Raw genomic sequence first — 27,491 nt, 5'->3', positions numbered from 1 at the left:
AGTTTGTAAAGATTTATGAAGTTGCCCAATTGTTAATGGCAAATAACAGCTGCTATTTTTACACATTCAGGGATTTTTTCTTTTTGCAATCTGTGATAAATACTGGCAGAGCATTATAAAATGACAAGGGTGCTGAAAGTGCGAATGAACTGGCAAACATGAGGTCCCATTATTTATTTTAATCTTATTGAAGCTACCCTTCTGAACTATAAATATATTGGCAAATAGTTTTATTGGCTTGTTTTTGTGCTATTGTATTTGGATAGAAACTTACCGTTTTAATAGACAATTGTTAATTTAACATAAATATCATGTGTGCTGATTTAAGAATACTGATTTAACTTGTTCATTTTGTGCTGCAAAAGCAGGGCCTGCTTTAGGCAAAAGTGCCAAGTGCCAGAAATTCCTCTCTTGTGCCTTCCCACAGCTCATTCCTGGAATCCAACTCTGCCCTCGTCTTGTCATGCCACCACCATCTACTTCCCTTGTGTCCTGGGAGCCCAGGCTGGTGTTTCTGCCATGTTCCTAGACTACAGTGTAAACGCATGTCCACTGTATGCTTTTTAGTTCACAATCAACTGATGATAAGAATTAACTAGTTGTGATATGTTAAGGAAAAGGTCACGACATTTAGAAGGACTCCAATTTTTTAATCTAATTCAAATAAACGCTCTGTGGAGATATCAGGGAGAAGATGGTGATATCATGGGTTACTAAAGGAAATATTTAGAGGCAAGTAGACCAAGAGTAGTTAATAGTGTTGTGAGATAATGGTGAGCTCAGAGAAATATGATCAGGGAATTCTCTATAATAGGTAATGCTCCTTTATTTAAATGATTTTATTTTGATTAGAATGACATTAAGTGCTGATAGATAATAGGTAATGCCTAAGTTTTGATACTTGTCTTTGTACTTAGGGTAATTACCAATGGCTGACTGCTTATAAGCCAAAAACATTTTTAAAAGTATAATACAATTATTCCTAGTTGAAACTAATGGAAAAACATTAAATTGTCAGAGTGTATTCTCTACACTCGAGGTGGATTTTGTGACAAGTAAGTTCTATTATCCCAGTGTGTAATATCAATGTCATAGATCAAAAGGACACTTTACAATTCAGTGCTGTGATTCTAGAATGTCTCGTGAAAACTACTAATTCTCAGCAAAATACTCTTGACCTTTATGGCTAAACACCTGGTCAATTTTAAGTAATCTAGGAAGACATTTCTTGGAATAGCCTCAAAATTGTAATAAATGAAAGAATTGAAGAATATGTCTCTTTTTAAAATAGTCTTTGATCATCTTCTGATGAAAAGTGTCATGAAAAAAGAATACAAAAATTAGACAGTCTCAAATGTATTTTATTATCACTTTTTTCTGAGCAAATATGAAAATGATGTGCTTTTTATACTATTGCTTTGTATAGTATAAAAATAAACAAAAATATCCACTAAAAATTACTAAAATATCTACCTAATTAAAAAAACACACAAGCATTTTCAGAAGATTCTAATGATAAACGAGGGTATTCAGTACATTTCAATTCTGTATACTGACATTTACAAGGATGACAGACAAAGCAGAAATAAAACGTTATGTGTTTTCCTCAAAAAACAAACCACAGCTGGTGGGTTTAATTTTATTCCTACCAGCCGTGACAGCAGCCTTTTTAAATATTGAAAGTGTGAATTAAAGCTTCTGCAAAACAGTTGCCATATAAATTTCCTTAACCACTATCAATTATATATGAAGTATCAGAAAATTGTTCTGGCCTAGTTGGTGTGGTTTTTAATACGATGGAGATAGCAAATGTTAGATGCTCTCAGCTTATCAAAACCTCCCAGAGAAGGGAGTTGAGTGTGTGCATCAGCTGGTCCTCTAAACTATCAAAAAAATAGCCTTCAAGATTCCTTCTTTCTTTCCTGTTCTCATGGCACTTTGATGATAATTATATATAAATTGAAATTGAACTCAATATTGGTGAGTCTCTACAATGGTGCTGTCGGATAGAACTTTCTTTGATGATTAAAATATTCTGTGCCTGCATTGTTTAGTTCAGTAGCCACTGGCCATATATGGTCATAGAGCACTTGAAATGTGATGTGGCAAGTACAATAGAGGAACAAGATTTTAAAACTTATTTTATTTTTATTTGATAGACACATGCAGCTAGTGGCGACTGTATCGTACAGTGAAGCTTCATAGCATGCGAGGTACTTTACTCTGTTCCAGAGAAGATAAAACCAACCAACCAACCAACACAAAAGACACTCATGTGGTAGGGAAGAGAAGACATAAATATGTATGTACATAATTTTGGATAATGCAAGTCAGAATGTTGTAACTATTTAGATGTACCAGAAAAACTAAAACAAGGTATTGGAGCAAAGAGTGGGGAAACACCTATTCTAGTTTGTGATGGAGAACATAGTTCAAGAAACATCATTTTACGCTCCCCACGGACATCCTTAGTGCTGCCACCGGGGCAGGAGAGGCTCCCGCCACCGAAGGGTTTGCAGAATTAGTGGACATTTAGACAAGCTCTGGGTAGTATCTTGGAAGTTAGAGCTAATTTGCAGTGGCATTCCAGATGGAGAGAACTTGGGGAGCAAAGTCAGGGCATTGGAGAGGTGAGGGCATGTCATGTAGTCAGTGAGGGATAAGCTTTAGCTGGAGGGTCAAGACAGAGCAGCCTTGACTATTGGCCAGGGCCACCACATCAAGGGCCTACACCGGGTAGGAAAAGAAGTCTTATTTTGTTGACGGAAGGGAATCTGCTAAGATGTAGGGAGGCCAAATAGGAAGTCATGAAACTGCCCAAGAGAGAGGTGTGAGGCTAGAATTAGAGAGGTGGTAGTGGTAAAACAATGGGGGTGAAGGACAGGAACTTCTTGAGTTTATTCTCCTATATCTGCTTGCAGTAGTATATTTTTTAAAAAAATGGGGATATAAAAGTCTATGTTTTCTGCACAGGCTGTATTCTTCTCAGCTTGGTACCAAGTTATGTTTTATAGAGGTTTGTTGTCAAGTACTCAGGCCTAGGCACAAACATGTTATAAAATGCCTAAGAATCTAATAGGATCCAATGCTTTAAGATTGATTTTAAAGAGAGGGTGTTCGCATGTGGGCAATGCTTCACTATTAGATTATACTGTTAGATAATGAATGGATGGGAGGAATACAAAGGAAATTCAAACTCTTTTGTGAGCTGAATTCATCTTTATACGTGGAAAAACTCGAAGGCTATCTCCCTGAAACAGACTTATAGTAGGCTTGATATTTTTTGATGATTTACACTGGAATGATAATTTTAAAAATAGTTTAAGAAGAAACTTCAAAATATATGGTTAGTTGTATATGTAAGGAATCACTTACCCTTCTGTATGGTAGTAACACCTTTTACACTCATGGGCGAGTGCATGAACTTCGCGCCATATACAGATTTGGCACACAGGATATGTTTCAGTTTAAAATTTGTAAATACAAATTTAAATGTTCAAATAAGGAAATGAAAACTGCAATTCTTTAGTAATTATTCTAGTTAAAACAAACACATAAAATATACATGAACACTTACTTGTACTTATAAAATTTAATCTAACTGTTAGGGTGTTTGTTAAGAATCTGGTTGTGTAATGGAATTGCTAAACAGGATGTTAAAGCACTACCAGAAATTTTACAAATATTCAGCATATCAGAAATCATACAGATGTTCAACTCAAAGTTTCAGCTTGCTTAAAAATACTTTCTGATGTTAAACTGGTGCTCTTTTTCTCCCCATAAATACTCCTTATTGGTGTGCCTACATTTAAGAGAGGTTTCAAAATAGTAAGAATTTACCCTTAAATATGCTCATACACTTTAATGTTTTGCTCCCAAGTTAATATCACACATGCTTTTCATATAATTAGAAAAGTTTATTTTTCATATGCCCTGGATAAAATGTTAGAGGCAGAAAAACTTTGTTTTTGCCAGCTGTTTGTTTAAACACCATTAAATCACAATTCACATTGCTTCTCTAAATGTCTTAAAATTTTGCTTCACATATTCCTTGGCTTATAAATGTTAGGGTGAGTTTTTAACACAACCAAACTCGGCATACTTATAATTACAGTGGCTTTACATTTTGAGAGTGTGTCTCATACTCTAAGAACAATTATATAGTTTTTATTTTAATTAATTTTTGCTTGCAATATTTACAAAAGACTTCATTTTTTTTAGTTTTTAGCTCTTGCTTTTTTTTTTAGCTCTTGCTCTGTGTTAAATGCATTCTTTCATTAAATTTAATATATTTGTTAGTTTGTATTAATGTAAAGAATAACATCTTTTTCTTTATCTTCTCTGGTGAGAGATTTGCACATGCATGCTACTTTTCCTAGTTGCTCTCTGTTTTTGCTAGCTTTAATCTTAAAACTAAAAAAAAAAGTCTCTTAGTCTTTCCTTCAGTAATTTAATTCTGCCACAAGAGATTAAATATGCCTTATTTATATTAGCATATAAATTAATAATGATTCAAACAATTATTTACCATATAATAGAAAAAAGGCATTGAATGAATTTACAAATCCAGTTGGCCACTGCTTGTAACTCAGAACTGATAACTATATTTCTAAAGTTATTCCTTTCATGTGCATAAGGTAAATTTAAATCTCTCTTGGAATATAAGGAATATAAAGGATGGTGAATATTTGCTAAAAAAGCAGACAATCTGAAAGGATTAAAATGCTTTAATCAGACAGAAAAAAAACGGCTTTGGCCACTTGATTAGGGCTGATTTCCACCATCTGCTTATACTTACTGAGGATCTAGCCCTGACTGAACACTAATTTGTGCACTTCCTAGAAATTGAAATCTCTCAGCAAGCAAATTAACAAGAGCAGGGATTCAGCAATAATGGAGCTCCTCGGCTTTTGTTTCCCTCTGACAGATGGACAGGGTGTGCTCAAATTGAATTCAGCTTTAATTGCATTGTGCCATTTAAAATTTTATCTGCTCCACAGATTTTGTTTACAGGTTTCAGGATTCCAAACCTTTGGAAGTTTTTTTCTTTTCTTCTTCTTCAGTACTGAGCAAGATAAAGAACATTGTAATTCTGTGTGACTGGGTGGTGTTCATTGCAACTCCTTGCCCTGAAGGGTAGCACATTAGGAAAAGGAATTATGTTTTTTAAAGTCTGGGGCAAATGGGAAACAATTCAAACTTTGCATATTTTCAAATATTGACAGCTCATAAATAAAAGTAATCCGAAGTGCTCTGTATTTCATATCTACATAAGAAAAGCAATTTGCCTTGCTTCAATTCAAGTATTTCAAACTTTGCCTGCTATCGGTCTATCACTTGGAACTGCGCACTCCTGAATTCTAGAGATAAACTTTTTTATAAATGAATCATGATATTTTAAAATTACTTTTAGTTTCTGCTTGATTGACAGTCTTCAGATAGAACTGACTTATATGAACTGTTCTTTTGAGCAGAGGTATGAAATACTAAATCATTTAGGCATGTCCTAAACATTCCTGTGAATCTAACGCTGAAGATGCATTTGTTACAAAATTGCTTGTCAATCTACAAGCATTTCCTCATAAATCTATGGCTTAGTAGGTACTAAACTCTGACACTTCTGGTGGCAAACAGAGATCCTGAAAGCTTGACTACACCATCATAAGGTTTGATTTGCACCCTATTTATGTGAAGATTGAAGACTTTCAGCTATTGAGCACCTTGCCAGGAATGACTGAATTTGCTTTACCATGAGGCAGGGAGTTGAGAATGAGGAAATTGGAGGAGGGAGGGCTGCGTGGGAAAGGAGGGGCGGGGTTCTCCAAAGACTAGACAATGTCCTGTGCGCCTCTCCACAAGGGACATGCGCCTAAAGAGCACTGAGAAACTTCTTAACATATCTTGCCCACTTTCAAATACGTAGTTTTTATTGACGCAGTTTCCATTTGTTATATTCCATTAATACCCGATCACCCCCTTCCACTGGAGGGGGGTTTGTCAAAGGTCTGTTAGGGTTGTGCAATGTCTCCTTGGATGTGGCACGGTGTATGTTTGTTTATCATTACATGGATCTCCTTATGAAAGGGGCTTCTTAAGTTAATAATAATTAAAGCGATCTAAGAGCACTTCAAATTTGCTGCTAAATTCTACTACAACGGGCTTCAGGATGAAGGTCGGAGGAGACGGCAGGGGTTGCAGAGGCTCGGGGACATGAACCGAGCCCCAGGACACAGCTTCGCTGCAGTCGTAGCTCTCCAACACCCCGGTTCTAGGCAGAGGAGGGTCTGAGCTCAACATCTCTTTCCCAGTTCCTGGCTGCCAGAAACCCGTTGAAAGTGGAGGAGGAACCCAAACTTCGTACCTTTTGTGAGAAGCCTACGACCACAGAAGCTGCTGCTGACGCTCTGGGTGAAGAACGGAAGGGTTATGTAGTTTGAATTAGCGGTGGGAACGACAAACAAGGTTTCCCCGTGAAGCAGGGTGTCTTGCCCCATGGCCAAGTCCTCCTGCTGCTGAGTAAGGGCCACTCCTGGTATAGACCGAGGAGAACTGGAGAGAGAAAACACAGATCTGTTTGGGGTTGCATTGTGGATGCCAATCCCAGTGTTCTCAACCTGGTCATTGTAGAAAAAGAGGGAGAAGATATTCCTGGTCTCACTGATACCACTGTGCCTGGTCGCCTGGGGCTCAAAAGAGCTTGCAGAATCCACAAACTCTTCAATCTCTCTAAAAGAGAGGATGTCCACAAACATGTTATGAGAAAGCCTCTAAACAAAGAAGGTAAGAAACCTAGGACTAAAGCACCCAAGATGCAGCGTCTTGTTACTCCACGTGTCCTGCAACACAAACGCAGGCGTATTGCTCCGAAGAAACCACGTACTAAGGAAAACAAGGAAGAGGCCGCAGAATATGCTCAACTTCTAGCTAAGAGAATGAAGGAGGCCAAAGAAAAACGCAGGAACAGATTGCGAAGAGACGAGACTGTCTTCTCTGAGAGCTTCTACCTCTAAGTCTGAGTCCAGTCAAAACTGAGATTTTTGTAACAAATAAAGAGAGCAAATATTTTTTAAAAAATCTACTAAAATGCCATTGCAATTTTGGATAATGCAATTTCATTTTAGAAAACAGGCTTACAGGTTATCAAAATGGATCATTTTAGTGTTTTTCAGAGGTCTCGGCTAAATGAGGATTCCAAATCCTGGTTAAGTAATCGAGTGTAGGCATTGCTGAGAACATCTTAGTTTTATAAAGTTTTAAAAATCTTTCCTGGTCATTCTCTACTTGCTGTGTCTAGTTAATAGACAGAAGAAAAGGTGTCCTATTGTAAAAGAGCAAATGTTATCATTACTAAATAGATAAGTCAACAATCTAGAAGTTAGCATTCTAAAGTTTTTACCTGCCAATGTTTTTTAAACAGGGCTTCCCCACTGAAACCAATAGAGAGAGAAAGCTGTTCTACACAATATACTTGCTTCCCCTTGTGCTTTTAAAATTGTTTATTTATTTTATTCTTTTTAGCACTCTGGTTAGGCCAAATTAGACTTTTGAGCATTCTATCCCCCTTTGCTTCCTTGTTGCCATTGTAAGCACCCGTGCTTTTATTTTAGTTGCTTTCTCAGATATTTTTCATAGAAAATATTATAATCGAAGCATGTGAGAGCTGCATGGAACCTTAGAGGTAATCTAGTCTAAGTTATTCATCTTACAGCCGAGGAAGCTACAACTCAGAAAGTTAAAGCAACTCACTCAAGCTACCCTTTGAGTTACTGGAAAGGCCAGAATTAAGATCCAGCTCTCAGGAATCCCTTATCAGTGAAATTTATAGAAGCATCAAAGAGTTCATGACTTCAACTCCCCACCCTTAAAAACTGTTAGTGTAGCATTCACCGAAAATATAAACAGAAAAATCTTCATCAAATGAACACTAATAAAAATGAATAGAATATATACACATGCACGATTAAGATTTTTCCACTGGAAAATGCAGAAATAATGATTTCTCATCACCAATATTCATAGTACTTACTGCATTTATTATATATATATTTTCAACTATATTCTGTATCTAGTGTATAAGCAGTATGTGCAGATGCGTAAGCTTCAAATTTTGGCAGTCTTCAAAACCACATGGCCAGATTTGAGCCACTTTTTCTTAATTGGGGATTCCATCATAGAGGTGCCAATTAGGGTGCCGAATAAACCTCATGTTCTCTTCTTGCCACACGGTGGTTGAAAGCCGGTATGTGATATCTGTCTCGAGTTTATAGTCTGGTACAATAATGTCATTGCCCCATGTGGCAAATGGTGTAAGCTATTGTAAAACTGTTTGTCTATGTGATTAAGACATTGCTGCAGTGTGCAGCACCAGCCAATTACTTTTTTAATTTAATTATAGCAGAAAAAGGAATAGCATAATAGAAATTCTTGTCATAGGGAATATGTAAAATGTAAATTGAAGAGCCATGAAAATTTCATGCATTGGCAGCCTGATTTGTTTTTATTTTCAACTTGTTATGAAGACTGCGTTTATTCAATGCCATAAAATAAGACATAGCAGCATTTAGTAATTACTTAGTTTTACATCAAAATAATTATATACAGTATGCACTTGTGATCCCCTCTGCTATGTATGAATGTAAAAATAAACACTTCAGGGCCTGTATCCCTTTTTACTTTTAGACAGTGTAAATAAAGCTGAATCTTCAATTTTCAAATTAAAACTGATAACCTTGGGCATTCCAGGCTTTTATAAAGGAAGGGGGGAAACTTTAGCTTGCCTCAAAACAGGTTGTGTCTCTGGAATGCTTCTGGGACTAAAGAGATCAATTAAGTGTGTATAAACAAACAGTTGGAAAAAAGCTACTAAAACAACAGAGGAGAGAGCTCTCTATTGGGCTCCAGGGGCCTGGGGGAGCGAAGTTTCATTAACTGGATCTGAAGTCCTATGGCCTTCTATAAACAGGCATTAATTAAAGAATGTAAAAAATAAAGTTTCAGACCTTGCAATATGTTAATGATCATATGATTCAGGGCCCGGGAAGGAGAAGAGCAGCAGAGGTCATAAAATAAGCATGAAGCATTTAATACGAGTGCTTGGCAGGGATTTCTGCAAATTAGTTGGTTATTTGCTGGTCCAAAGCAAATTAAGGTGATTTTGCTTCACTTGCTAATTTTTTATGTGCATGCTTGGCAAAATGTTTTTCACAAATGGATGAAGGTTATTGTTAATGGCATAATGAGAAATATTAACATATTTAAATAACCCCCCAAATTCTGACACTCCACACAAGCATGCAGTTTTTATTTAAAACAGACATTGCCATTTTGTTAGGTCCTGAAGATCATTTTAGATGAGATTATGAAAAGTATCCAAGTCATAATGTTTAGCATTATGAGTGCACCTTAAGAACTTTTTCACATGTTAGCATATGTGTTTTTGAATAAAAGTTATAGGCAATGGACCCGTATATAGCAGCGTCTTTTAAAAATCAACTTTCATAATTTATTTGCTTGATAAAGGAGCGATGAAAAATAAAGCAGATGAAAGTCTACTTCTAGAATAAGATAGTAAATTTAAAGGTGGTTTTCAGAAAAGTGACTTATGTGAAATTTTGGCTTTAGTGGCATGTAGTCTGCTTCCTTTCTTTACCTACTTCTGTACACCTATATTTATTTTGATGGAGATAAATTATTCTGTGCTTATGTATTCTGATTTGGTTCCCCATAAAGTTTCCACTTTATCTTAGCACTCAAAGTGCAGTTTAAAAACTGGAGCAACTTCTCTAAGAAACTCTTTTGAAATTACAGTCAAACTGCCCTGTCACTTTAATTACCATGAAGTTGCACAGAAGTACCGAATTTGGCAACAGATCCTTATATAGAAGGTGGTGCTCGACTTGGATGCTACTATTGACATTGTTCTGTTACAGCAATTTTAGATGGACAAATTGCAGTTGAGAAAATTTCATGACTCGGTAAAATGAGCAATGATGACATCTGTGGATGCGGGTCTGTTCATATCTTTGCAGAGCCTTTAGGGAAATAAATATCTCGGAACATTCGGTGAAGTGAAGCTCACTCAATAAATCAACCTGACACAATAACACTTCTGGCACATGAGCCCTACTTCTCCCCAGCAACACCTACCCCTCTGTGTTCCTGTGCTACCAAATGGTGTCTCCCCATAGGCCTCTAAATCAAATCATAGCATACAAATACAGTGAGAATTTATTGGGAATTGGTTTTGTTCGGCAAAAACATTACTTATTAGATGAACTGAAATGATAATAAATTTTGACCCTTTAAGGACTGAGCCAGTTCAGGCTATGTGCTGGTTGGTAGAAGGCATCTACAATTATCTGAAGAATATCATCTTACCATGAGGTGTTTTAAGTTTTGTTAGGATTAAATTTCTAATTTTCAGCTTAACTTTTTTTCTTCTTCCCATGGCATTTATCCCCTCAGAGGACACATTTTTCTTTTTTTACATCCTCCAGGGTGAAATTGGGACATTTGTTAGTAATATTTCAAGTTAAAAGCTAAAGTGTGTGTGCGTGCACATGCCTGTGTGTATGTGTGTGTCTTAAAGCATCCCTGATATAAGATAAGTATAGGGTCATTCAATAATGACAATATACAACTAAAGATTTCTACCATAATTAGTAGAAAGATTATATCTGAAGTAAGAAAGTGAGAAAAATTAATGTTCATTTTTTTCTAGAAAGACAATAATGAGTAATTTTTATTTTAAATTTACTAGAGATAACTGTTAACAAAGAGAAGCAATAGGAGAAACCAATTTTCTGTCCATAAATATCCTTGGACACACTTGGGGAAATAAAACATTTTCCACAAGGCAAAATTTAATGGTAAATTTTCTAATTGAATGTTTATATGAACTGTCCAGCTTACAATTTAGTACAGTATTTTACTTGTTCTTTATACAAAGTGTGTGCTGTGTCTCTGTGCTTTTCTTCTTTATGTGATTTCCTAATTAATTATAGTTCTTATAATTAGTTTGAAATATAGTATTTCCTGTGTGTTTACCTGCTAAGTGAGTCCCATTTATAGTAAGTGTGCCTTGGGAGGTGTTGTAAATCTTTCTGGAAGGAATGTTTGCAACCTTAAATCATTAAACTGAAACATTATGGTATTTCCAGTGAGAAGTACTGATACTGAAAATTTGGTAATAGTTCAAAAGCTTTGTCATGAGTCAGATTTGTACAAGTGATATAGTATAATATACCACATGTTATTAAAAAGGAAAATAAAAAGTAAATAAGAATTTTACAAGAGTCATGGATAGTTTTACCTGATTATAATTTTGATCTGTAAGGAATAATTTTGTGAAAATGAGCTTAAGTTATATTCTTTAAATTTTTTACAATATTCTGGTACAAAAAGACAAGTAATATTATTTGAACTCTTTTTGCATGAAGAAAATAACAATACCCTAAAAACCGAAGCAGTTTGAAGTCAGTTACAAAATTAGAAAGGTTGATGATTAGAAAATCTGAAAGCTAAATGGAGCTTTCCTGAAATTTTCTTGTCTAATAATATAAGTCATTCCAGAAAAAGAGTTGCTGACTCCTGTTTTAAAACTTCTGGAAAAAACAAAAGTCTACAATATTGCTTGGAATGTTCATGTCTCAGATACCTTTCTTAAGAAATAGTGTCTTAATGTTTAGCCTAATTTCTTGTTGCTATAAATTATTCATTCTAATAAATAACCATCAAGAAGCACCTATTACATGCCAATCATTATGCAAAGCTGTGTACATGTATATTTTTTTTGTCTAGACCATGCATGCAGAAGAGATGAAATGGTTACTCCATCTCAATTGACAATGGTCTAATGTTATTTTATCCCATGGGTATAACTGCTCATACCATTGAAAAGACTAGTACATGCATTTTTGTTATTGATTTGAGGGGGTGGGGGAGAGAGGGATGTTGATTTGTTGTTCCATTTATTTATGCATTCATTGATTGCTTCTTGTATGTGCCCTGATCAGAGATAGAAACCCTGGTGTATCTAGATGAAGTTCTAACCCACTGAGCTATCCAGCCAGGACCATGCATTTTTAAATTTAATCTAACAGTCTTGTAGGACAGATATTATAGTCTCCATATTAGAACTGCAAAATTGAAGTTTGGAAAGGCCAAATGACTTGATCAAGATGATATAAATCATGGAAGTCTGGGAATAAATATTTGGCTGATTGCAAAATCTGATTTGTTTTTTTTTTTCTGTTTATTGCCCTATGTCAGGCATTATGTTTAGTCCACATAAGAGGTGAAATACAATTTCTTTGATCCATTTGGAGGAATCTGACTCTGAATAAATGATTTCAGTATAATGTAAGGTTGCTGTGGGATCATGAACAAAAGAGTTATTACCAGCTCTGCCTTGGAGAGATGGAAGGCCTTACAGAGGATCTGGGAGGTGAACTAGGCCACAATGTAAAAGTAAAAGGCAAAAAAGAGCAAGGAGTGAAGAAAATAAATATGGCACGATGTGGGAATATCAAGAAACTTCATAAAGAATTGTAGGATTTAGGAAAAGCATTAAGAAATGAGGCTGATGAGCTGGGCCATGTGAATTCACTTCTATCTCTACAGCATTCTTTAAGTACTTGAGGTCCAGTTAGTGTCATGCCTTTAGCTTAAAAGACCTCATTCCTTTATGTTCTGATCATTTTTCTTGGTAAATAGAGAAGCCAATCTAGCTAGACATGTGCTTCTAAATAAGAAATAGGCTTTTCTGGGAAGAATGATATTATCTCTTTTCATATTCTTTATTTATATTACTTAGTAAAACAAAAAGCATATTAATTAACTAGGAATTCAAAGAATCTTTTGTTTGATTCAATGAAATTTCCTTTAACTATTTATGGCTATGGTTTTAAAACAGTATATTCTAAACAAGTTATTTGCTAGCAAGGTTTGCGACCTGGTTAGGATTACCTAGGGCAGTGGTCGGCAAACTCATTAGTCAACAGAGCCAAATATCAACAGTACAACGATAGAAATTTCTTTTGAGAGCCAAATTTTTTAAACTTAAACTATATAGGTAGGTACATTGTTATTAACTTAATTAAGGTACTCCTAAGGCTTAGGAAGAGCCACACTCAAGGGGCCAAGAGCCGCATGTGGCTTGTGAGCCGCAGTTTGCCGACCATGGACCTTGGGGAAAAAAGACCTCAAATCTTACCAAAATGAGGTTCCCAATTAAGGGGAATTATGTATTTTGTTTTCTGATTTTATTTTTCAGTTAAAATGGTGGGGAACTAAGATTTTTGTACTTGAATGTCCATTGAAGAGCTTGAAAATTAACATAAGGAATTCTGCCTATGTTTACCCTTTAAAAGTGCTTGCTCATTTAAAGGGGATTAGTAGTTAAGTGATCCTACGCAACATGAGAGAACAACTTGACACAGGGATATCGTGTCAATTTGCCATTCTTTTTTAAAAAATATTTTTATTGATTTTTAGAGAGAAAGGAAGAGAGAGGGAGAGAGAGAGAAACATCAATGCCAAAGAGAAGCAGCCATCAGCTGCCTCCTGCATGCCCCCTACCAGAAATCCAAACAAAACTTTTTGGTGCTCAGGATGATGTTCAAGCAACTGAGCCACGCTAGCCAGGGCCAAGTTGCTATTCTTTGTCAATCTGGCCTTTGCAAGACTCTCCTTTATACAATTATGTATAAGCATACACTTGACAAAGTGGTATAGGAACAGTGGTTGGAAGGTATAGAGGAATCCAGGTCACTGAACCTCTGGTTGTACAGGCCATCTCATTAAGTGCCTGCTTTCTCACTCTGAGGATGAGTAGATAGTGAGCATGGGTTTGGACTGGCTGGGCTCATGTCCTGCCTTTGCCACTGATTAGCTCTGGGACTTAGGGGAAGTTACTTAACTTCTCTAACCTTTTGTTTCTTTATTTGTTAAAAAAAGGGAGGTATAATTTAACTTATCTCACAAATTATGGCAAAGTCGAAGTTATGGTATCTAAAACGTTTAGCAAAATGCCTGCCTCTTAATAAGGTATCAAATATATTTTTAAAATTATTATTAATGGAAACGAAGGGGTTTTAAGCCCAGAAGGGTGATCTGGGTTCCAGTTCCACCTCTCCTATTCATTAGCTGTGTGTACTTGGTTTACCTTGGTCAAGTTACCGCAATTTTCTGAGTCTTAGTTTTCTCATTTGAAAAAAAGATCTCATGGGATTAAAATGTAAATAAAATAGATGCTAGGTGGTTAATTTCTTTCATTTTGCCTTTTAGTCAAGAGCAAGGAATGGATGAGCAAGGGATTGGGATGGAGAAAGGCTGAGATGGGGAAGCCTTTCTGTCTAAGTGTCTTAGGACTCAAAGTTAATTCAGATTATCTCTCCACTTTGAAAGGTTCTGAAGAGTCTTCTGTCACTTTTTTATTGAGTCTTAGAGATTTAGTTAGCCAGCTTTGCAATGAGAGTAATAGAAGTTCAGTTCTTCAATAAACATGTTCTACTGTCATCCTTCAAAAAAAGTCAAATTAATAATAACTAAGGATTCTAGGCAATTAAGTAAAATTGCTAAGTTGTTTTACTCTTTATTCTATTTTCTGCTCAATTGTAACACTATTGGAAAACATTTACCAGTGTTTACTTAAGACCTTCACCATTTCAGTTAAACTTTACAAAAATACATTTTTCTTAATATGCATAATGTTTCTTTAATGGAAGGTGACTACCACAAGACTAAAAGATGTTCCAACAGAGGAGCCTTAGATTATTCCATTGTGTTCTGCTTGCCTCTCCCTTTCATTCTGTTCTCCCTCTTCTTATGAAGTCAGGTAAAATTAATACAAGTTCTTATAGTTCTCCTTATTTGATATTAATATTTATTCCCAGTTGAACATGATATTTAACACTGCAAGCTAAGAGCTAAATGTCTCAAAAATAATATGAGGGCTAGATGTAGTAAAATGATGGTCACCCACCAATAAGATCATATGTCTCTTTGAGATGGCATGCTCATATTTTTTCACTTAAGAGAGGGTGTCATTGGGCATAAGATGACTATTAGTTAAAAAATATAAATACAAGACTAGGCTGAATTCTCAATCTAACTTCTCAAGTAAAAAATTTTACAAGGTGGGTTTATAATATTTTATTAATATGTATTTTATATAAAAAATAAAGGCCTGATGCATGAAATTTGTGCAAGAGTAGGCCTTCCTTCCCCCAGCTGCCGGCACCGGCTTCCCTCTGGCACCCGGGACCCGGGCTTCCCTCGCAGCCCTGGCTTCATCCGGAAGGACGTCCAGTCTAATTAGCAAATTATGCTCTTATTATTATTGATATTTTCAGAATTTATTATTTAATATCAAAACTAAAAGTATCCTTCATCTTTAAAGAAATAGAAAATAATCATCTGCAGTCATCCATCTGTATTTTTTTTTTTTTTGGTTATTGTCTAGGTTCCAGGTATGTGTATGTCTTTTGTGTTTGTGTCTTTACCAAACATTTGTTTTAGAAGCTATGTTTCTTTTAGATCAACAATAATCTTTGTTCTCTGCTGTGTATTTAATTATTTCTATCTTCCTCGAGTTTTGGAAACAAGAACTGAACATATTATGTCACATAATCAGGGGAATTTACTGGACATAGAATTTATAGTAAATTGCATTGTGCTGAGTTGTACATGAAATGTGAAAACTATTAAGGTTGTTCCAATAGTATAATCTGGTAAAGCAGCAAGATCTATAGCGTAAGAAGCTAAGTGGAAAAATAATTGAAAGGAGTTATAAAAACAGACACAATCCCATGCCAAGAGAGTGATATAATTGAAGAGTATTACTGGATGGAGGAGAGGCAAGCTGTCCATGAGCTGAGGTGGTTTTGGAAGAAGATGCTAGCTAGAGTTAGACTTTATGAACCTGACCTACACTTGGCTATTGGATATGTGAAGTAAGCACACTGTCCTGGAGCGCTCTGCTTCTCTGTATACTTCAGCATTGATTGAGCAATGCTCGTTTGAATGAAATGGTATTGCTCACCAAAATATTAATAAACCAATTTAAATTTGAATTCATCTGGAAAGTTATTACTTTAAGAAATAGTTCCACACCGTTATTGTGTAATAAATTATCAAGAAAAAGAGTGGTTCAACATTATCATTGGGAGTTAACATGCATTCATCTAATGTAAATCATTGTTAGATGTCCAAAATAGCAAATGGGTTAAATTAAGACAGCTTGATATAAAAGCGAATGCACATGGCATACATTTATGTATAAGCATTGCATGTCTACCCTGAAGAATAATCTAAATCAGACTAAGGGATGATCACTATAATTTGCTGCAGCATTTTTGGCCCATTATATATTAACACACATATATGCTAATTTGGGATGATCTGGAACTCATTGTCATGCAAGGTTTCAGTCAGTTATTTGGTTATTTTTAGGCAAAATAATGACTCATTTGAAGACCTAATAATATGAGTTTTATTTGGCAGATTCTATGTTCATATGTTGTTGATGCGGATCATTTAGCCTATCCTTCAATTACCAGAGGCCCTGTGAACTGTTTTGTAAATTTAGAGATAGTTGCTTTGATCTGGCCATAGAATAAAACAGGAACACCTAACTAAATAGCAACTAAACATAGCCTTTCATCTTCCCTTCAAAGCAAGAAATAAAAATAATCATTGCAAAGCAATGCTCTTTTTGTTTCTTAGATTTTGACTCTCCTGATCACCTGAAAGTTAATATTAGTTTCTCTTGCAAAGCCAATACTTTTAGAACTTCTTCCATTAAAAGGGACTGAATTGAATGAAATACATTATTCAATTACACTTTTTGATAACTTTCATTATAATCCTTTTATTTTCATAGTCTTTAACTCTTAAGTTTTTGCTTTTAGCTTTAGATACCACACAATAAAGAAAAAAGTCTTCCCTAAATAGGGCATCCTAATCATCAAATATTTATTAAACCATCATGTCCATGCATTATGGTAAATGTCAGAGTAAACCTGTAAATCAAGTCAGCAAAAGACTTATCTTGATTCCTCCTTTTTTATTTAAGCTTCAAAATCATAATTTTTGGTTCAAAAGAGGAATTTTAGAATTGGTCCCACTGGATTTAGTGGGATATTTAGAGAAACTTCAGTTAAAAAAAGTTCATGCATTAAGCAAATCCATGCAGTGAAATCACTGAAAGAATATATAAGTTCAACGAGAGCATTCATTTGTTTTTCTTTTGCAGTGTAAGAAAAAAAAATGTCTGTTTCAAATCCTATTTGTCCCTTATCTCTGTTTGTTCAGTTGTTTTTAATATCACATACTGAAAGAATTTCAATAGCAGTTTCACCATGAAGTCATTTGTTATCCTTCAGCAGGCTTTTGCCTACTGAATTGTAAAGCAGTTCTGACTATTTGCATCCTCCAGACGGAGTGGCATATAAACACTCCCAGATATTTCTGGTACATAGGAAAAAATATCTTATTTGTCCTTTCTGTGAATAAATAAGAGAATGTCAAATTTTATAGACTAATAAATTTGTATGCTGGCAGTGACATTGAATCTCTTATGCCCTACAATGTCACAGACCCTGAGAAATACATTTTTTTTTGTTTCAAATGAATACTAAGTCAAATAGAAGCTCAATAAAAAGCCAGAGTTTGATTGCATTGTTTATATCTGCTCCATATTCTAATTCAGTTGCAATTTGCCATGAGGAAATGCAATTTGCATGTTTCCCAGGTTTATTGCACACCCATCACTCACATGTGCATGCTTCTATATGTCAGCGAGAACTCAACGAATGGGTTAAAATGCCCTTAAGCATCAGTTTGCCACAGCTTTACCCCTCCCCCAATTTAATGTTAATTTTTATAACATACTCTTAGAGTTGTGGAAACAGGATAGGAACAGGCAACATAAATGTCTTTAATTTTTACATATAAAACTTTTGATATGTCTGTAAATGTTGACTTATACACACATATGTGATGATGACTCAAATAGTACTCTACATGGGATACATCAAATTATGAGTTCAAGCAAACCTTTATGCACTTTTCCAATTTAGGATTAAATTTGTTTCTTACATTTAAGTTGATATGCATAATATCAGGTACCTAATCTTCATATTTAAATATTAAACCCCTGCAATATCAGCAGTGATTGACAGTTTCATACTTGCAACTTGCCAGTTTTGTATTATACCTTTTAGTTCTTTCCTAAATTTAATGCATTGTGCACAAAACAGAATAACATCATATATTTCACAAAGTAAACAAGATTAAGTAATTTTACAGATAAATATGTACATGAAGCAGTGAAAATCTAACTTTCTTACTTTATCCATGTGACAAATAGGAGTCCCATGAACTGAATATAGCCTGATTATTTTTCACCCTGATTTCTGAAGAAAGAATTTTAATAAGTAACGCATAACATTTTTTTTCTTTTATTGGTGCAATTAAAATAGAACTAGTATGGTGTTTGTCAACATTGATCTGATTTCTGGAGAATACATTTCCCTAAATGAGTTTTAGTTGAATGAGACTAAATCTGATATATAAACATTGAAAATCAATGTTAATAATGCTTAAGAATAGATGTATATCAGGGTTTGGGAACACAAGTGCTATTTAAGTTTTTGCATAAACATGTTCTCTATGCATTTTCTTCAATTATGACAGGTAAGAAAAGAAATTCTACTTAGTTCAAATATGCCCAAGTGCTCTTGATTTTTTTCAAAAGTAGTATTTCTGAAATTAAAAGTAACAATGTATCTTACCTTTTACAAGCACATAGAGAGGTAGCAAAGGAGGTGGGTGTGCATAATGCTATGGCAAAAAGGACAAAGATATTTTTATAAGTGTAATTTAAAAAATTTGGAAATTATCACTTTGACACTAAATTCTTTGATTCAAGTCATGTGTTCATATATATATATATATATATATATATATATATATATATATATATATATATATCTCCACGCATAATATCCACACAAGTGTGAGCCAGCAGCTGGTGATAGAGTCAGGTAGCCTTATACTCTTTGTAGACTAACATAACATGTGAACTGGAAAGAACATTAGAGGGTCTCTAATCAAATCTCCTTGTTTTATAGAATGATTATAAAATTAATTCCTAGAAATGTTAAAATGGTAAAGCCTGGAGCAGACCTCTATGGATTCTTCTTATGGATTCTAAGTTCTGACATCTTTCTCCCACACTGTCTCTTCGATTCTGGCATTTATTATTATATCAGTGAATTGTTTTAGAAAGTTTTAGTGGCTTAACATTTATTCTGCCAAAGAAAAATCACAGTCACTCTATATACTATATATATATTATATGTACTAAAATTGCATATATTTTGTTATATATGCATGTACTTTATTATATAAAATTGCATATTAATTATTGTATATAATAAATATGACCAAACAACCGAATGACCAGTCACTATGACATGCACTGAACACCAGGGGGCAGACGCTCAATGCAGGAGCTGCACCCTGGAGTGTGCTCCTACAGCGGGAGCGCGAGCAGCAGGCAGGTGCAGTGGGGCTGGGATGAGCTGGAGTGGCAGACAGGAGTGGCAGGTGGTGTTGAACTGCTGGTTTCGGCCCAATCCCCACAGGCTATACCAAGGGACCCCACAGGTGCATGAATCCTATAGTATATATGCTCCATATACCAACTTACGTATCACTAAATTCTAGACACCACTGTTTCATTACATTTTAAAAAGAAGTTCAAATATCCTATCTGAAGCTTTTTTTTTTCTTTTTTAGTTTTTAAGTCTTCCAAGCATTTGTCTTTTGTTTATTGACATGGGCCTCCCAGATTTCCATTCTTTCTCTTCGACCATAGTCAATTTGGCATTAAAGGATGATATTCAACCCTTGCTTCTTTTATGGAGTTGCACGAAAGTCAATGAGAATTTTACACAAAAGTAAAGGATAAACTATGGCCCTGAAGTATTCATTGAAGACTGTAGAACAGACCACCAAGACTCAGTTCAGTGCCCGGGAAGGGGTTTGCGTTAAATTTAACATTGCAGAAGAGGTTCCAGCTGTTGGCTTGATTTGAAGGAGGAGAGCTGCTTTTATGACTGATTACTGTCCTCAGGAGAAAGAGGGAAGTGGAGCGATGCCACATCTCCAATCACAGGGTGCTTTGCGTAGTCTGGGGCACTCATTTGAGAAGGCTCATAACTTTAATGGTTCCCCTATCTCAGTTGTCTTGTCTCTAGGCTTTGAAAATCCTAAAACTTAGAAAGGGAGAGATGGGAATATGAATAATGTTAGGGGTAGAAAGTAGTAGAATAAAGTCAAATTACCTTATCTAAAATTTCACACTAATGATAAGTCATTTGTCGTTTGTTACTCTATCTAAAAATAACACAACTAGACTTTATTTGCTATTTGTACTTGGTTTTATGTTTTTAAAAATGTCACCTATTCCTTCAATCACTTGTAAGTACCCTGTAATCTCTTTTTAATGTAGGCACACTGGATTTTTCCCTTTTGTTTGCTGCCTTTGCATTATTTACTTTGATCTGCTGTGAGAAAATCTGAAAGTGTGTTGTCCTAAATGCTTGCATCGCACAACAAGATTTGAGGCCTTGTAGTTCGCATTGAAGAGAAAGGCTCTTGTGTGAAGACGCAGGTTTTGTTTAGTTCTCTCTCCCTGGTGGGAACCTTAATTGCATTTTCTCTCTCTCACAGTGGCTGGCTAAGGAGTGCCTGCCTTCCCTGCTGATGCTGAAGTTTTCAAGCTCTATTACTCTGTGACGGAGAAAATTCCTTGGTCCAGGAAGAAAAGGGTCAGGTTAAAAAAAAAGTGTTTAAATAAGTATTGTCAGTTTAACATGCACAATCAACAAAAAGAAGAAACAATAGAAAGGCTGAATGTTTTCCTTCCTGATATTCTTGTAGAAGTTTTATATAACCCAGCTTATAACATAACAGATTTTAAATATCATGGGGAGGCTTAGTCTTCAGGTCAAGGAGGTTAGACTTAATAACCAGTGAGAAAAATGTTATTAATTTGTGTCTTAGTCATTCTAGTGTTCTTTCTAAGTCAATTTATATATGTGATTAAAATATATATTCAAGGTTATTTCTGGAATTAGTATTAACTATTGACGCATATGCCATTTTCAGCTAAGTTCTAAAGATCTAATCGTATTGATCTATTCAGTTTCTATTTTGACTTTTTGAGCATCCAAACAATATGCTTGATTCATTAGATCTGAAATGAATATTTTAATTTTCTTCTCATCTGACAAAGTACACTTCATTTTAACTGGCTTTAAAGCTGTAGCTGCCATGTCTACTCCCACTTCCTGTAGTTTCATCCTGATGGGATGTAAGGCAGTAATAGCAATCTACTTAACATTTTCAATTTCAAAGTATCTTAACTGTGGAAGCTATATTGATCTGCATTCACAACAATGATTGTTTATTGTCTGAGACTTAAATGTTTTTATACACATATACATAAACTGTGGTTTTTAAAACCTATGGCTTGTCACTCCAACTGATATGGATTACTCAAGCATATATTTTATTTTGCAAGGACTAATAGTATTCCCTTTGCTTACTCCTAAATCTTGGTATGTTAGGCCCAGTTACCTTTTTAACTTCTCCATTTTTAACTTGTTTTCTCTCTCTTTTCTTCTTCTCCTTTAGCCCCCTTATATTCTCACTTGCCTTGTTCTAAGCAGTTATTCATTAATGCCTGCCCTTCATGTTATTTCCTGAATGGCCTGATCTTTGCTACTTGTCTGTGAGAAGAAAGAGAGATAAATAGATGATAGATAGATAGATAGATAGATAGATAGATAGATAGATAGATAGATATCAGGGATAGCAGTGGGATTGTTTTGATGGATAGTTGAGTAGAAAGTAGAAGAATTCATGGTTGGAAATAGCATAGGATTGGTTGGTTGAGAAGAGAGCAAGACAAAAAAAGATGTTAGAAATTTGAGTATGTGAAGAGAAGGAAGATGCTGAGAGGAAAATGTGAAGATACCTTTCTAGAAGTTGGGATCATGGATGTTAGCTCTGACCATACGCTCCCATTAGTAATCACTGGGCCTTTCAGGCTTTGTGCAATGAGCTGAACCCGTCAACAGAGTCTTTTCAGCTTTATTGAAAAGCAGTGATCCAACACATGAAGTGAAAACATCTTCTTGATACAAGACTGCACAGGGCTTTAAGAACACATTAACATTAAGGCAGATATGATTGTCATTAAAAATAGCATCAGGAAGCCTATGTCTGGCTTATTATCTTCAAACTGGTTAGTAATGTAAGGAGAACTTTCTAAAAACTAATTTAATGCATAATATACATTTGAACACTGGGTTAGTTTCAGGATGATGATTTTTAAGTGTTTACAGCAATCATATTTGCGTGTTTACAGGATTAAAAAATTCTTGAATGATTCACCAGCAGATGTCATAGAAATACATATTTCCATATTTTTTCTTTCTAATTAATGAAAAGTAAAATAATTGACAAAGATATACCAGGAGTTCTTAATAATTTTGAAGAGTATGTATGTTTGAGAATTCAAGAGCTAATTGTTCCCTTTTTAATTTTGTGGTTTAAAATTCTCTTATATTTTGCAACTGTCAAAGTAAAAAATATAGAATGAACTGAATTTTTAGAGAGTTCAAAGGACTTTGTTAGTATATTTTATGTTCCTTGAATTCCATTATATATTTTTAGAAATACTTCTTAAAGTTTCTCCTTTTTCTATTTATCATCATTCTACTTATTTATTTCAGAAAGAGGAAAAGTTGTCAATTAGGAACTAGGCATTGTTGAAATCTTAGAACAAATCTAGATAATTCAGCAAGTGGCTCTTCTACTTACCAGTTCATTTTATTATGACAGGAACTCTCTGTGATGAAGGTTAGGGAACCTGGTTATTTTTTAAAAATAGGTCAAGAAATGGATCAGAAAATCTGCAGGGGATTTACCTCTGTTTCTAGTGCTTCATAATGACAAAACTTTCTTTGGCTAATGAGCATGTCTAGATGAATTTAAATATATAGAGATAAGGGTAGAAGAGGACAGTAGTCTTCTAAAAGAACTGATATAATCACAGTGATTGAATTCAAAAGATTGGAAATAGTTTGAGAGGAGTAAGAAAGGACAGATAGGCCTCAGTTTGGTTAACCCAAATATACTCTCTTTTCTTATTCGAGTGGGTGTAGATCTCATGAACATAAGGGAAAACAGAGCATTTTGTGGAGCAATTCAGACCTACAATTATGAAATTCCTGACAACAAATCTTAGCATATTTGTTCTGTTTTTATTCCAGTGCTATATTTAACTATTTACCCATTTTCTATGAATTGACTTATTGAAACACTGAGGATTGAGTACCTATAGGGGATAGACACTGTTTTGCCTATAAATTGAAATTCTAGTAGTCAAAAAAATCTCAAACATAAGAGATTGGAAATGAGTACAAACATACTCTTTACATATAGTAAATTTTTTATTCAGATACTTGATGTCACTACTACGAAGCCAACTATTGTGCTATGATATATATTAAAAACTCAAATTCATTATACTGTTGTCCTTAAGTTTTAACTTTAATGCTAATACTTATTTTAACTTTGGGTTTTATTACTTTACTTTGGAAAATCTATATTGCTTCTTCCAGGATAAGAGCCAAGTATACAAATATACATTATGTAGAGTTATTTTTATCCTGTTTCCATTTAAATGCCTCTCAAAAAGAAAAAAAAATTCTTCAATATAACGTAAATTACATTTTTATCTTTTACATTTTCTTCCATTCATTCTTCAAGTGCCAGCTTCAGTGATACTTTTATTATAAACCTTTCTCTGCTCTAATCTCTGTAAGAACTAAGTATACCATAGAAAGGTTTTTAAGTTCCAATCACGCCGTTTACAATCTGTTGTAACCATTTATTATTTTGTCCCATTTCTACTAAAGGCTGTATATCTGGAGGGCAGGTACTATCTGTTATAATCTATGTATTCTGGTTACCTGACACAGTATCTGATCCATAACAGCTCAGTAGATATTTCTTGAATTAATTTAATCCCCATAGACTTACTGTTTAAATTCTTTGATCTTACATTTTGGGGACCTCTGTCTATTCTATGATAAGAAAATATGTGCGGAGGTCTTGATTTTGTTTGTATATAATACAGTACCAACTAAATTTAATCTTTTTCTTGTCTGTAGAAAAATTTAAAATCCCATTTCTAAAGGAAGGAGTGGAGTTTGTCCATTTCAACTGAAATTTAAGAAACTGAAGATGAAGTGATAGTTTAAATGTTGGGTACATAGTTTATTGAGAAATGAAGGTCTGATTGAGAAATCGGTGCTTACCATGGTAAGCAGTGTGGTGCCATTGAAGCTTTCTGAAGATGGTGTGATCTGATCCAATTCAACATTTAAAAAATATAGTAAGATCCATAATAAAGAAAACAAAGGTATGTTCTGTGTCAGAAAACTGAAAAAAAAGGAAATGCTATATAGTAAACTGAGGTTGCTATGTTGTATCTCATAGACATATTTTACTCAGTCCAGACATTTTTCAACCACATGAATAAAAAGCCAATTTTAGAATGGAGATTTCAAATAAAAATCATGAGTTGTACATACAAGAAACTTAGAAAATTGGCCTCTGTGTTGCCGTGGCAACAATTGACTAGAGGTGAGCAGTGTTTGTCAACTTTCTGTGGGATCTATGTGCAGGTTCACTGTAGTTCCCATGAGATCTGGTTGTTCACTGCCTGTTGCTTTAGGCATTCAAATTTGTGGCCTTTATTATAACCTGATAAACATGGAAGACATGTGAGAGTTTCAATTCTGCATTATTAAAAACTAGAGGCCTGGTACATGAATTTGTGCACCAGTGGGTTCCCTCAGCCTGGCCTGCAGGATTGGGCTGAAATCAGCTCTCCGACATCCCCCTAGGGTTCCTGGGTTGTGAAAGGGTGCAGGCCAGGACGAGGGACCCCACTGGTGCATAATCGGAGCCAGGGAGGAACGCAGGAGGTTGGCCAGTTGGGGAGGGACCACAGGCAGGCTCCAGGGCGTATCTGGCCTGTCTCACTCAGTCCCGATAGGCCGGACCCCAGAAACAAGCTAACCTACCAGTCAGAGCTCTGCCCCCTGGTGGTCATTGCATGTCATAGAACTGGTTGACCAGTTGACTGTCTGCCCCCTGGTGGTCCGTGCATATCATAGCGAGTGGTTTAGGGGTCTTAGTGTACATTTGCATATTACACTTTGATTGGTTGAATGGCTGACTGGTTGACTGGACATTTAGCATATTAGGCTTTTATTACATAGGATAGACACAACATCAAATTAAAGACTATTCTAAAATTTTTACTCCTGACCCCTCTTCACCAGCTTGGGTTAAGAATGGAGTATGTAATGTTTTATGGTTTACAGAGTTTTTTTTTTTTTTTAACATATGCCATCCTATTTTGTCCTCATTATCCTCATTCAGTCATTCATTCATTCATCTATTTATTCATAGTTCATGCATAAAACATTTGTGAAGCACTCAGTCTATTCCAGGCACTAAAATAGAAGAAAGTTTTCCAGAGATGCATAAAAGATATTTTGTTCTCAGGAAACTCACAATTTAGTTGGGGGAAGACATTAATCTGTACAATTCAGTGTGTGTGTTCAAAAATTGAGATTAGCACAAGTGGAAACACAAAATAGGTTGATTCAGTTGAGAAGAGGTGGTCAGAATGGGAAAGAAAGAGACAGGGAAATATTTTGCTGAGTTTTCAGGCAGTTATCTGGAAATGAAGGGGAAAAGGAAGAGAAATGGCTAGAAAACAAGAAACTCCATGGCTCACAAAATGTTATGCTCATCAGTTGAGCTGCTGATATGATCTAGGTTATATGCACAGTACTCTGTAAGGATTCTTCAGTACAAGCAGAGTCTGATAAATTGACATGCCTTAACCAGAGTAGTTTAACCTTGCATCTTCTGCATTCTACTTTCTATAGTTGTTTTGTTTCAAATATCTGTGATTGAGGTCATTTTTTTTCTAAAATTCAAAATATAACTCTCAAAACTTTTTCTTTAGTTCATTCTTGTTTTATGTATTTAACCCATTGTTTTATATGTAATTTTTTTTGGTATTTTAGTATATCTATAACTCTAAGAAAGTGTGAATTAGATGGGACAGAATAAAAAAATCAAAGCTAAATTTTGTAAAATGGCATTCAAGTCTTGCTGAGAGATAAAAGCACCTTCCTTTCTTCTCTCTCTCTCTCTCTCTCTCTCTCTCTCTCTCTCTCTCTTTGTATCCTTATGTGTTTATTGGGATGGTTCCCCACTCATCCTGATTTGAGGGGCTTTTAGTGCTGCTTCCTTCTGATGGAGCATCCTTCTGTAAGTCTTGCTTTTCCTCCTGTTGGCTGACAGAGAACAGTAGAATAACCAACACACAAAACTACCGATTGTGCATGGCTAAAGATGGTGGTGACTTTATAGCATCCTGGGCATTTCACATCCATGAAGTAGGAATTGGGGCTCTGCACCAGGCACTTCTTGTTTTTCCTCCTCTCCTCTCTGGAGAGGGATGCAGGAGATCCTTAATGTGAGGGATTTCATCGTGGGGAGGTCGTCACCTTCAGAATGGCACCACCTTCCTCTTCTAAATCGATTTGAAGTACTACAATTAAAATATCACATAAAACTCAAATTTTCTACTGTCTACCTTCCTTTAGTAATCACCTGACAAATCAAAGGCATGTTAGACCAGTGTTCCTCCTAGAATAATAATCCTATGGAGTATGATGGGGCAAATTTTTTTGTTTCCAAGTTATATATTTTAGAAATAGTCTAAACATGGACTCGATAAATATAAACAGTTCTCATAAACATTGCTATGTATCTTAAGAGAGAGATGGTTTTTGCATACATATATAATGGAGAAAAGTTGCAAATTCCATTTATTTATTTTAGTATAAAAATAAATATTAATCATGAATAAACTTTATTATAAAAGAAACAAGTTATGTCTTTTGAAAGCTAGGATTTTTACTTTTTTCCACTTTAAATTTTCTTTAAATTGGAGACATTTGGTGAACATTATAGAACTATAATCCATAGACTGTTAATTAAAGAACTAGTGAGTGGTCCCATTGGTCACTAAGGGAACATTTGAAAACAAATGAGTTAATTTCTCTATCATTTGCTCTATAGTCAAAGGAGAAAATGAGTAAAAAATATATATATATATGTATATATATATATACACACACACACATATATATATATATATATATATATATATATATATATATCTTTAGTATTGCATTTGAGTTATATAAAAATCAAAGTATTAAAAAATAGAAAAATAAGTGCATTGTCAAAAATTTGGCTTTCATTATGACTACTACTGGCTGAGCAATCTATTCGAATGGAGGGTTTTCATTTGTAAACTG

The 27,491-nt window shown here is 34.9% G+C and overlaps 1 protein-coding gene and 2 pseudogenes across 1 annotated transcript in view; 2 read left to right on the top strand and 1 right to left on the bottom strand.

Annotated features, from left to right (window-relative positions):
• Positions 1–7,032, top strand: part of LOC102424323 — a 60,719-nt pseudogene extending 53,687 nt beyond the window's left edge.
• DACH1 (dachshund family transcription factor 1) overlaps positions 1–27,491 on the top strand; it is a gene marked incomplete at its 5' end in the record, with an annotated part of 423,490 nt that overhangs the window by 55,626 nt on the left and 340,373 nt on the right. The window lies entirely within an intron of this gene.
• Positions 26,400–26,659, bottom strand: LOC106698408 (annotated as a pseudogene).

Source organism: Myotis lucifugus, unplaced genomic scaffold (genome assembly GCF_000147115.1).
Source record: "Myotis lucifugus unplaced genomic scaffold, Myoluc2.0 scaffold_177, whole genome shotgun sequence".
In the NCBI taxonomy this organism is placed as follows: domain Eukaryota; kingdom Metazoa; phylum Chordata; class Mammalia; order Chiroptera; family Vespertilionidae; genus Myotis; species Myotis lucifugus.
This window is presented reverse-complemented; position numbering and strand designations above follow the sequence as displayed.